The 11,656-nt window shown below is 58.2% G+C and overlaps 1 protein-coding gene across 1 annotated transcript in view; it reads right to left on the reverse strand.

Moving 5' to 3' along the window:
- Window positions 1-11,444, reverse strand: part of ARNT2 (aryl hydrocarbon receptor nuclear translocator 2) — a 99,148-nt gene extending 87,704 nt beyond the window's left edge. Inside the window, exon 1 of the mRNA XM_025050096.1 lies at window positions 10,490-11,444. The gene's annotated coding sequence lies outside the window, so the exon portion shown is untranslated. The remainder of the gene's footprint in view (window positions 1-10,489) is intronic.
- Window positions 11,445-11,656: the final 212 nt, after the last annotated feature.

Raw genomic sequence — 11,656 nt, forward strand, 5'->3', positions numbered from 1 at the left:
GGAGGGATCAGAGAGACAGTGGAAAGAAGGTGCACGCGGGGCCAGACCTCAGCTCTGCCGCCCGCTGCCGCCCACCTAAGCTGTGAAACAGGCTATTAAGCCCAGCGGTCAGGAAGACCTTGTGCGCTTGGGGCCCCAGAAGCCCTGGACCAGGTGCGTCAGCCGGCAGTGGGCACGGGACTGGCTCAGCTGCTTCCACGGACCTGAAGGGCCAGCAGCCTCGGCAGCACCCGGGGGCGTGTCAGAAACGCTTGGCTCAGGCCCTCAATCCCACTTACTGACACAGCCTCTGGGACGGCCGGCCCTCCTGGCGATTCCAAGCAGGTCGGGTTGAGCCACTGAACTGCCTGTGCGATGGCGCCACCTCGTGGCCAGCAGGCCTAATAGCCCTCCGTGATCACGGGGACCTTCAGCCTGGACAGCCCAGGGAAGCCGGACAGCCCAGGGAAGCCAGACAGCCCAGGGAAGCCGCCGGCCCGGCAACGCAGGAAGGCACAGGCCGTGCACTTCCGTCTAACCGTGCATTCCCAGCACGTGAGCGCCGTGATTAGTAATGGCAGACAGGTAATAAATGTCTGCTGAATGGACGGGTGAAGACGAACAACCCTCACCGAGGGAGGCACGTGTCCTCACCCCGGTCTGTCCAGTCCTGGGACGCAGACTGCGGCCCGGTGGGGCCAGGGAAGAGGTAAGAAAGGACAGGGTGCCAAGCCACGGTCTGCAGAGGCAGGTGCCTGGCACCCAGGCACAGTACTCAAGATCGCAGCCGACAGAGGCCACCACCAGGGACCAACTTGGGTGGTCAGGCCCCATCCGGTCTTCCCAGAGCATGGGAGGATTCAGGAGGGAAAATCGTCCTTGGGTGATGGGACTCCGGCCCTCCCTGGCTGCCAGGGTGACGGGGCATCACCGTCTGTGCTTGGGGGCAGGACCGGGGCAGGGAGTGCAGTGAATGGGGCAGGTGGGGAGGAGGACAGTCACGGCAGGGCAGGGGGAGGCAGCCTGAGACCAGGGCGGGTGGGGCGGAGGAGACTTCCTGGGGCTGTCAGGAAGGTGACAGCAAGGGCAGGGCTGGGCCGTTCCAAGCAAGGAGACGGACGAGGCTCCTCAGCAGGGCAGCTCATGAGCCTGCAGGTGCTCAGGGCCCCAGCACCCCAAGGTGCCGAGGGGCTCCCCATTCACAGAAGCCTCCTCTTCCATAAGCACATTTGGTTGTTTGCTCCTCAACTGTCCCTGCCCAGCTGGAAAGATGGCCTCCCCTTCTGAGCCCTGTGGCTTACTGCCCGCCACTGTGACACCTGAGAAAAACTCTCACAGTGAGAAAGGGCAGTGCTGGCCATGGCCAGGACGCGTCCCAGACGCTGCAGAACACCAGCACTCGGTCCTCGCGCAACCGGGAGGTGCCCACTCTGCATGTCAGGACGCGGGGGCCACGAGAGGAACCGGCCGGCCCTGGAGCCAGGTCGCCAGGGCCATACGGACGCCCGTCCCGAGCATAGGGCAGTGTCTCGCGCACCTCCGAACCCTGAGCACACAGGGCAGGCCCCACTGTCAAAGGTGACATCTCGTTTTACAGACGGGAAAGCAGAGGCCTCACCTGCACCGTCCCCTAGCAGGTGGCAGTCACGTCATCGCCACACAGAGTGGAGGCGCCTGCCAGGAAGATGACCCGCCACGAACCACTGCGGTAGATGGGATGTTTCCACCCTGCCCGGTCCTTTGGGTCTTTGATGAAGGAGGAGGGGGAGAGGGAGGCAGAGAGGGGTGGAAGGGAGGTTATTTGGAAAACTCGGCAAGTTTCTGCGGGCAAATTATACAAAAAAAAAAAAAAAATCTGCTTTTTAAGTCACTGGGTCTTTCTTTGTGAAATCTCAGTGAAATGCAAACTTGTTTCTAAGTGGAACATAGAAGCACCAGCAAATTAACTTCCTAAAATGAACACAAACCAGCCTCGAAAAGCAGGACCGGTCACACACTGACCACTCACTGCCTGAGGACCCGATGGCTCTCTGTAGTGTGTCCCTGGCTTTCCACATGAGCCACTTACCTGCAAAGCTTCCCAATCCGTAGGTAGGAACGTTGGTAATTAAACCCCTCACCCCCCTACTGACTTTAGTGAAGATACAATGGTCCTACACAGCCGGACTGTAATTATTTTGTCAAATGAAGTTGCCGCTGAGTTCGGGAAACCGCTAGCCTTACAGGCCATCTTAAAAATCCCCTGGGGCCTCTGCTCGACGAGGAGCCCCAGGAGCTGCCTGTGCATGACACGCTGAGCCCGAGGAGGGGTGCGCCAAGCCTCAGGGAGCGGGCCCCGGGCCCACGGACCGCCGTCCCTCAGCCTGGTCAGCAGAGGGCCTGGGCTTCACCGACGGCGACACGCGCTTCTCAGTGACGACGGCTAGAGGCATCTTGTGATACGGCCCCAGAGTAACTGCGAGGCAACATCGGGCGAAACCAGACTGAGAGATACTTTACAAAACGACCGGCCAGTACTCAGCAAAAACGTGAAGGCCATAAAAGAAAAATAAAGAAAGAAATAAAAAGTGGAGCGATTATTCCAGAACTAAAGAAGCCGCGAGAGGCACGGCAGGCAAATGCAGCCTGTAACCCTAGACCGAGCCCAAGACCAGAAGAGACGGCGTTTCAACTATGGAAAACAACTGATAAAATATGAGGAAGGCCTGTGGATTAGACAACGCGCTGCTATTAACGCAAACTTCCTGATTTGGGTCACGGATCGCAGCTTTGCATAGGAGAAGGGCCTTATTCTGAGAAGGCGCTCGCTGAAGCGTGCAGAATTAAAAGGGGCATCGTGCCTGCCACTCATTCTCAAGCTCTTCTGAGGGAAGACCGGGGCCCCCGGCACAGCGGCTGTGGGTAACGTCAACACTTGGGAGTCCGGGTGACAGGCCCGCGGGACGTCTTTCTACATTCTTGCAACATTTCGTAAGCCCGAAATGACTCTGGCATAAAGTTACCAAAAACGAAAAAGAAACATGCTGGTAACCTCGTCCCGCTGGTTCGTGACCCGGGGACTCAGAGCCCAAACCATTCCCTCATTCGACAAACAGCTGCTGAGCAGCGACGACGTGCCAGGCCTCGCTCACGGTGCTGGGGACGCTGCAGTGGAAGAAAACGCCAAGCAGGCCCGGACTCCAGGGCGAAGGAAGCAGCTCGGAAGCTTCTGGCAAACCCCCAACTCACTCAGACGGCTCGGAGCCAAGACACCTTAAACTTAGCGTGTCCAAAACCGAACTCACGATCTCCCGGCCACCTGCACCGACCGCCCCAAAGGCCCGGACCCCATCGGTGTTCTCCGTCTCGGCACCCGACCCGCAGTGGCCGAGTCGGGCACCGTGCCACCCCGCCTTGCATCTCCCGCATCCAGCCCATTGGCTGGCTCGTAAAAACGGGGACCCAGGTTTCTGTGTCCACGGCCTCTGGCACCGGCCTCGCCCGGCAGCCACAGAGGTCTTTTCAAAACCCACCCCCATCACACTGCAGCCCTGCCCGTGAGGCTTCGGGGGCGGCCGGCTGCATCTGCAAACAAAGACCCCTTCTCTCGTAGCACGTACTGGAGCGGGGTCCTCACGCACGCGATTGTTTCATGAATGGCCGACTCTGCAACCACACAGTGAGCGCCCTGAAAGCAGAAGCCGCGCCTGGCTGCGCGCACCACTGTGCGCGCACAGTTGGCATTCGATTAATATTTGTTTAATTAGGTGGATAAGCAATTAAAATAATTAACGTCTGTCTTGGGCCAATGAATGGAGAGTGGTACCATTCACTGCCGCTGGGGAGCAGCGGGAGGAGGGCGTGCCGGGGGTGTGGCTTCGCCGAGGCTGCGGACGCGTGGGGGGATGGCCTGACAGGCGGCTGGCCAAGGGGGCCTGCGGGTCGTGAGGCTGGCGTCAGGCGAAGGCGCGCACTCCTGTCCTGGAATAGCCAGGCGCCCTCTCTGTCCTTCCTCCGCCTGTCGTCGGGAGCTGCAGGGGTCTCCGCTGTCCTCTGCCCTCCAGCAGACAGGCAGGAGGCTGCATGAGGTTGTCGCCACGCTGGCTGCACGCGCACGCAGCCGGCCCATGGCATCCAGCATCCGTCCATCCGCCCCGCCAGCGCGGAGCAGGGCACCTCTGTCAGGCAGGTGGGTGGGCAGGGGGTGCCTGGGCAAGGCCGGCTGAACCAAACTGGAAGTTTTCTGGTGCAAAATGATTTTAAAAAGAGAGAACACAGCTGTGATCCTTGATCAAACTCATCCATCTCGTTCTTTGAGGGACTCGTGATCCACCGAGCATATCAAATGATGGGGAAAGATCCCAGCCTCTGCCTCGTTTTAACTGCCGATACGACAGAAACATGACCTCGTTCCAAAAACAATCGTAAGACCCTTGCAGTTCTGTTAGCTCACATTTAAACTAACTTCCATCGCACACATCATAATTATCTGAAAAGTACCACCCTGTTTTAAAAGCCACCATGTTTTCCTCATACTAAAGTCTGGTCACGGGGGTCAGCCCCTTCATCCTCTGCAGCCACCCACCCCAGTGAGCTCCTGGGTACCGGTCCCAGTTGCCACTGCCCAGAGGCCAACACCAAGTCCTGCCCCGATAGACCAGGGTCCTCGCGACGGTCGGGCTGGGTGGCCTGTGAGGTGGGGGCTGCCCCGTGCACCGGAAGATGCTCAGCAGCCCCCATTCCTCTACCCCCTACATGGCACTCTGCACCCCACCTTCCCGCCCACCTTGTGCTGCGACAGCCAAGCGTCTCCAGACGCTGCCAACCACCCCAGTTGAGAAGCACTGTGTGGACACACCTGTGGCCCTCCGAGCCAGGTTCGTGGGCGCTCTGCCACCCGGCTCCATCGGAGGTCTCCTCGAAACAACAGAGAACGTCCTTTGAGGAGAGACACGAACGGAAACCTGGGCACAACTCCAGACCTCCTGCTGCCTCCAGTCCAGAACGAAGCTCACATGTTAATGTCCACAAGGGGCACTGTGCCGCCTTCCGCCCCCTCGGTCACTGACCAATTCCAGTGGCTTCCTCCTCAGCAGCGCTGAGGACAACTTGGCAGCCCGAACACACACAGACAGGAAGTGGCCTTACTAACTGGGCCAGAGTGGGTCACTCAGGGTCCCGAAGAATGTCTGGCACCAATACAGCCCTCCCCTCCGGTGGTTCTGCCCTAGCCCCCAGCCCCCAGCTCTGGGCCCTGCACGCACCGGGCTCTGGGAGGCCCCAGGCCCGTGCACTGAGCTTGATTTCCGCCCTGGCCGACCGCCCTGGGCTCTGCCCCCAGACACAGTGTCCAGAGCCCTGCCTCGGCCACTGCGCCCGGGCAGAGGGGCCAGGGCCCCCATGGCTGTCACGGGGTGTTTACAATTGTGGAAGGGAAGAGAGATTTCCAGATCAACCGTGCGAACACACCTACCAGTTACCGAAACCCTGAAACCCCCAAACCCCCAGCTCTGCCTCCGAAGCAGAAAGGACCACCACGCCTGTCTAAGGCCACAAGATGCGGGCTCAATGGACAACTCAGCCCGCGCCAGGCTCTCTGAGCTCTGGGGACTGGTGAGCCAGGTGGGCCGCTTGGAAACGTGTCCTCGGTCGGTCCAAGGAAGATGTGCAGACAACAGTGACCCAAGGTTTCTGGGGCAGTTGGTGGCGCCTGTGGTCAGAGAAGGCCCCCTGGAAGGGGTAGGGGACAGGGAGGGCACAGCCCAGGTGGGCAGGGGAGAGGCTGCGGGGCTGCCAGGCCTGCCAAGGGCAGCAAGGAGAGTCGGGGCTCACGCACTATACCCCCACGACACGCCGGGACTCCGCGTAAGTCAACCTCTCTGGGCCTCTGGTTCACCTCTGCGGGAAGCGACAGGAAATAAAAACACAGAAACCCCTTTGTTCCATTCTACTTCTGAGAAATTCTGTTAAGGGAAAAAAAGTCATCTAATTACATATTTACAAACAGGGACGCTCACTACGATGTCGTGTCGAATTCTGACAAATGGGAAAGTGTGCCAAACGCAGCACGTTTATACAGTGGCCCAGGCGGGACGTGTCCTCACCCATAATGGAGAAAAAGAAGTAACAGAACAATATGTTCGGAACGTCCTATTTTGTATCGATATTTAAAACATAGACAAATTTCCATAATGACTATGCGGAAAATGTTAACAGTTGGCTTTAAAACTATTTTGACACTTTTATATACTTCCCAAGTTTTCTGACAGTCGACATGTATCTTTCCTGTTGTGTTCAGGGGGAAGTGGCTATGGAGAGAAGGAAGCCGAGTCCTCAGCAGGGGCCGGGAGACCCCCAAGCTCTGTTGGGGGGCTCTCACGACCCCACCGAAGCAGAAAAGACATCCTGCGTTCTGCATAAGGCACAAACGCAGGAGCCAACTACTTGTAAACGTTTTTGCTTCTCTGTTACATTTCGCCTGGAAAAAAGTCCAACTGTTAAAAAGTCTCAGAAGCCACAGTCTCCACGTATCTGCAGGGGCCTCGGCCGCCCCAGTCAGAGCGTGACGCCTGGCCGCATCCTTTGTGCCGGATGCTGCCTTCCAAACTCCCTCAGCCACCCCCTTAGGATGGCTGGACCAAACCCAGCCGGGAACGACCAAGCCACAGCCACAGTGGGACACTCAAACGGAAGGCAGTGAGGGCGGGGACCTCCGAGAGAGCCCTTGGGGGGAGCGGGGGAGGGCCGGCCCTACCACCTGCTGTCCTCCAGGCTGACCAGGCTGACCAGGCTGACCTGCCCACCCTCTGGGGAGGACGGGGACATCTGAGGGTCTCTGAGGCTCCTTTATCTGTCATACAGCCTCAAGGAACTGGTTGGGATATGGGTTATCCCGACAGAATTTTCAGATTAAAGTGAGCTCCCACAAACAAAAATCAGAATCTAAATTAGCAGGCTCTGGCCTGTTCTGTTTCTGAGCCACAAACACTTTCTCTTGCCCAAGGCAGGCACTGAGAGGCGGCCACACGCCGAACTATGACACAACCCCCCAGTGTCCTCCTGGTCATCGTCAGCAAACCTTCCTGGGTGCCTCGTGTACGCAAGGCGCTGGGACCAACCCAGTGATGGACACACGCCCTGCCCTCACGGGGCTTCTGGGCCTGCAGGAGAACGGGCTTCAGTCACTTCACCACATGACGCGCCACGTCATTCCAGGTGAGGGGCAGCGCTCCAATGCAGACGCCGCCCTGTGGGGCCGGCAGCGCTCACTACAGGCCCACTTTCTCCGGATAAAGAGATCAGGACGGGTCCCTGATGGGGTAAGAATGGAGGGGGAGGCGGAAGGAAACGGGGACCCAGATGCGGAAGTGGTCAGGTGTGGGCAGGGAGGGACGCGGGGTACATAACCCCTCCAAGAAGAGGGCACGACATAAGCCAGGGAAGCTGTGCAGAAGGCTCGTCCCGGGGCGGCCCTGCCCCGTCGGCGCCTGCCGGCTTCTGTCCGAGCAGCTCACCGCTCCCCAGCTCGCTCCGCAGCTCTGCTGCTGCGCATTCCTGTCTCACGTGACATCTTTTACACACACGCACACCACGGAACGGAGTGGGTGACGCTTCTGGCAGAGATGCAGAAATGATCTCACTGTGCAGCTGAGTGAACCTCAGCGAAGACCAACAAGAAGGCCGTACGTGGAGGCCCCGTTCGGGCACTGAGGTGAGTTCGTCCACGCAAGAAGCACTCGGAGACCCTGCTGAAGGCTGGCAGCACCCTCGCCACGTGGGTCTCCAGCCCAGTTCCCCGGCACCCACGTAGCCACCGCCCCTGACAACCTCCACGCCTCGTGGGCACTCGACTCGGCTGTCCAGCTGTCTGGCTGTCCAGCTGTCCGGCTGCAGCCTCCCCACCTTCCCAACACCACCAAGCACGCCGGTGTCAGGGCAGGAAGCTGCGGGCCACCCTCGACACTTCCTCCTCCCTCAGCACCCTCTCCCAACCCCTTACCATGTCGTCCCGAAGGTTCCACCCCCAAACAAGAGCTGCCGTGGGGGCCGAGCAGCAGGCACCCTGCCGGACCGCAGGACGGACAGGGATGGGACCGGCACCCCTGGACTGTGCAGCGCGGCGTCTGGACTGCGTCTCCTGCTCCCCATGCGCCAGCCTCTCAGGCCTCCTGCTTCCTCAGGCTGCCGGCTCCTCCCGACCTCAGGGCCGTGGTGGGGGCTCGTCCCTGCTCATCCCTTCATTCCTCAGCCCGCCTCCTCAAAGAGGCCTCTGCTCCTTCATGCATCAGCCCAGGTTACCACGCCTCACGTGTGAAAGCGTGTCTGCAGCCTGCGATGTCCCCCAGGCTGCAGGCAGCACCCAGCAGTGGCTGTGCTTCTTACGCTCACCACCGCGATCCCAGGACCTAGCTCGGTATCCGGCACATAGTAGCTGCTTAGTAAATCCTGGCTGAGGAACAAACGGATCTCTTTTTCAGATGTCATTCCTCTCTTCTGGCAGAAGCCGAACGCTGTTGGTTCATCACTGGGCCCCCTGGCACAGGTCATGAGAAGAAAATGCACATAGTTTTGTTGCGAAGGAGACCATCTGCTTTAGATGCACGTGGTCAGGCAGCAGCGCTGACTTCTTACTGTGCAGTATGTCACTGATTCTAAATGCACATTTTTTTTAAACTTCACCAAAACAGAGGCACATTTTACAACTGATAGTGAGACAGAGGTGAATCGACAGCAGTTTCTTTCCTAGGGCCACACGAAACAATGCCCTGCAATGTTCCTGAAATGCGGTACGTAAATGCCTGGACCTCAGCGACCCGCGGGTCTGGGCGCTACAGCTCTCCTCCGGGCAGTGCTGACGGCCACCTCGGCAGCACAGCACGCACCTCTCCAAAGGTCCAGCTCCACCCCACGTTCCTGGGTGCCCATCCGGGTCCCTACCTTCTGCCCTGGGACGACTCACGGTTCCCCAAACCTTCACAAGTCTGCCCACACAACCTGACCTTAAAATGATCCTTCCAGAATTCTCCATGGGCGAAGGGCTCTCTCTTTAGAAGGCTACCTCCCGACAAGGCTTTCTCTGGGTCCCCAACATCGTACACCGACAGTCAACGTTCATTTCATTCCCCTCCTTGTTATAAAGTTAGTCCACTGACGCCCATGACAGACTCACTGTAGGCGCACCCATCATCTGCCCGCCACCCTGCGCCCCGCAAAGTGCTTGGCACCTCGAAGGTGTTCGATACGTTTGTTGAGGTCCCTCCACCTAAGGCAACTTGCCTAGAGAACCTTCCTGTACTACATAACGAATTCCAAATTAAAACGCCAAGGACCAGAAACCTGGAAGGGAAGAGAAAGTCTAATCATGGATTTCAGAAAAAAAGTAGAAATCCTAAACCTCTTAGAACATACCTTTGAATTCCTTTAAAACATGCAAGCCTTGTTAACCCCTCTGCAAACACTGTTTTCAGAGGATCTCCAGATAATGCACAGTTCCTACCGGGCACTGGTCTGAATTTGCACCCGACCCCTCACATTCACGGCACAGAACGCGAAGACAGCACACCGGCACCCAGGACACGGCCCCTCGCCGACTGGGCCATCTCGGCTGCAGACACGCTTTCATGCATGAACGAATTCGAACCTTCGCCATTTCATATAAATCAGAAATGCTTAAGTTTCACCCAAAAAGGAGGTGAAACAAATAATACATATCCCGGGAACAGAAAACGCTAGGACCCCATTCTCTAGCCTGGAGGACAATGAGGTCCCTGGCCAGAGAAAATCTGCCACAGCGAGTCTCAGTGTCCGCTGTACCTGGAAGTAGGGAGGGTGACAGACCACAGGAGATGGGGCCCAGTGGCATAAGGCGTGAGGACATCTGGGAGCTGACTCTTCTTTCTCCAGACCCCTTCTCCCCCAGGTAACTGGCAGGATCTTAACCTAAAACCCAAACAAGGGACCTCGAAGGCGCGAATCGAGGTGTGAACCTGGCTTGTGTCACCTAAATGGCATCAGAGTGTGACGACTCCAACCTCCTGTGTCCTCACCTAGCCCCAGAGTGCCCCCACTGCCCACCTCAGAGAAGTGAACCGCAGGTGAGCCTGCTGCTGTGCAGCAGCTAGCTGGGTGGGGGGTGGTGGGGGGAGACGTGGGGTGGCAGGTGACAGGCTGTGGCTTTTCTACCCTGGGCACAGAGTAGCCACAGAAATAAATTGTGATGCCTCCCGGCCCATGTGCCTGTGTCTGCCAAGCTCTTATTCGACACCTGGGGAGAGGGTGAGGCAGGAGGCGGCGGAGGGGTCCACAGAAGCGTCACGTGGTGGAGTCTGGTGACAAGCTCCACCGCCCTGACTGCAGCCGAACCTGAAATCTCTCTTGGCCTCGAACCTTTAGCTGTATCCCTTGAGACTCTACCTCTTCTCCCAAAGAAATGAGAGATTCGGCGGGACAAGAACAACACGCCCCACAGATCTGAGTGATACCGCAGGGACCGGTCCAGGAAAAGCGGATGGACGAGAGAAAAAACCATCACCTCAAGGACTTTCACCTGAGAAGTTCTCGCCACGCTCAAGACCTCTGGTGCCTCTGCCAACAGAGAGAAGACACAAACGTCACCGTCTGTCAATCAGGCCACGTGTTTACTAATAAAAACAAGCTCGTGCACGGCACCATTCAAGCCTCCCACATCCCAAGCTGCAGGCCTTTGAGGGCTCAGGACCACCAAGCTGGCAGCCGCCCCGTATTTCTTCCGTAGCTCACGGGACGACGCAATGGACAAAACAGTTTTACACGGTGATGGGATGCTGTACACGTGTGTATACGTACGTATGACGTAAATCGCCACTCGAGCTTTAATCCTTTTTCCACTATGAACCTATACATACTGGACTAAAATATCTTCATTTAACTTTCTTTACTTTTTCTAACATCCTTTCAATCCATCGATTTGTTATTGACTTTTAAGGAGCTAATGAAATAAGTTGAAATTGCATCCTTCAGTCTCAAGCAAACTGACAGGGGTGGGTTTCCAAACGGGCCGAGCTCTCACTCACTGTGCTGGATGGGGAACCCCTAATTTGTTCTTGTAGGACCCTCCGTTCCTGTTATGGGCGCTCCTTCTGTGGAACCGCCCAGGCTCCTCAGCTCCTGTCTCCCCGGCCTCGCCCTGAACTCTGACCCCAAATCTGAGCAGTGCCCAGTCCCAGCTGCTCCACTGCCCAGGGCGCTGTCCTGTCTCCGGTCCCAGCACCTGACTCGTCTGGGCCCGGCCTCCCTGCCTCAGGTCTCGCTTCCTTCTGTCCACTTGCCTAGACATGGCTGACTAGTTAATTCCGAGAAGAACGGCGATCATGTGACTTCTCTGTTCAGTGCCACTGAGGACCGTCTTCATGGGGGAGGGAGGCTGCCCTTCAGAGCCCTCTAGGGCCTGGCCCCAGGCAGCAGCTCTGCGCGGAACCGGCCGACCCCTCACAGACACCCCCGCAGGCGCGAAGCGGGTCCCCCTGCGCTCGGCCACCTTCCACCGCAGTCCCCTCCGCCGATGGCTCCGCACGGTCCAGCCCTCCGGGTCTCCGAAGTCCCCTGTAACGCGTCCCGGCTCTGAGCGGCCGGATGGGGTCCTTCGCTCGTCACTCTGACGACAATTACTGTGCGGGGCACGGTGCGTGTTGGCCCCACCCCGCCCGCACCCCGGCGCCGG

Source organism: Pteropus alecto, unplaced genomic scaffold (assembly GCF_000325575.1).
Source record: "Pteropus alecto unplaced genomic scaffold, ASM32557v1 scaffold60, whole genome shotgun sequence".
NCBI lineage: Eukaryota > Metazoa > Chordata > Mammalia > Chiroptera > Pteropodidae > Pteropus > Pteropus alecto.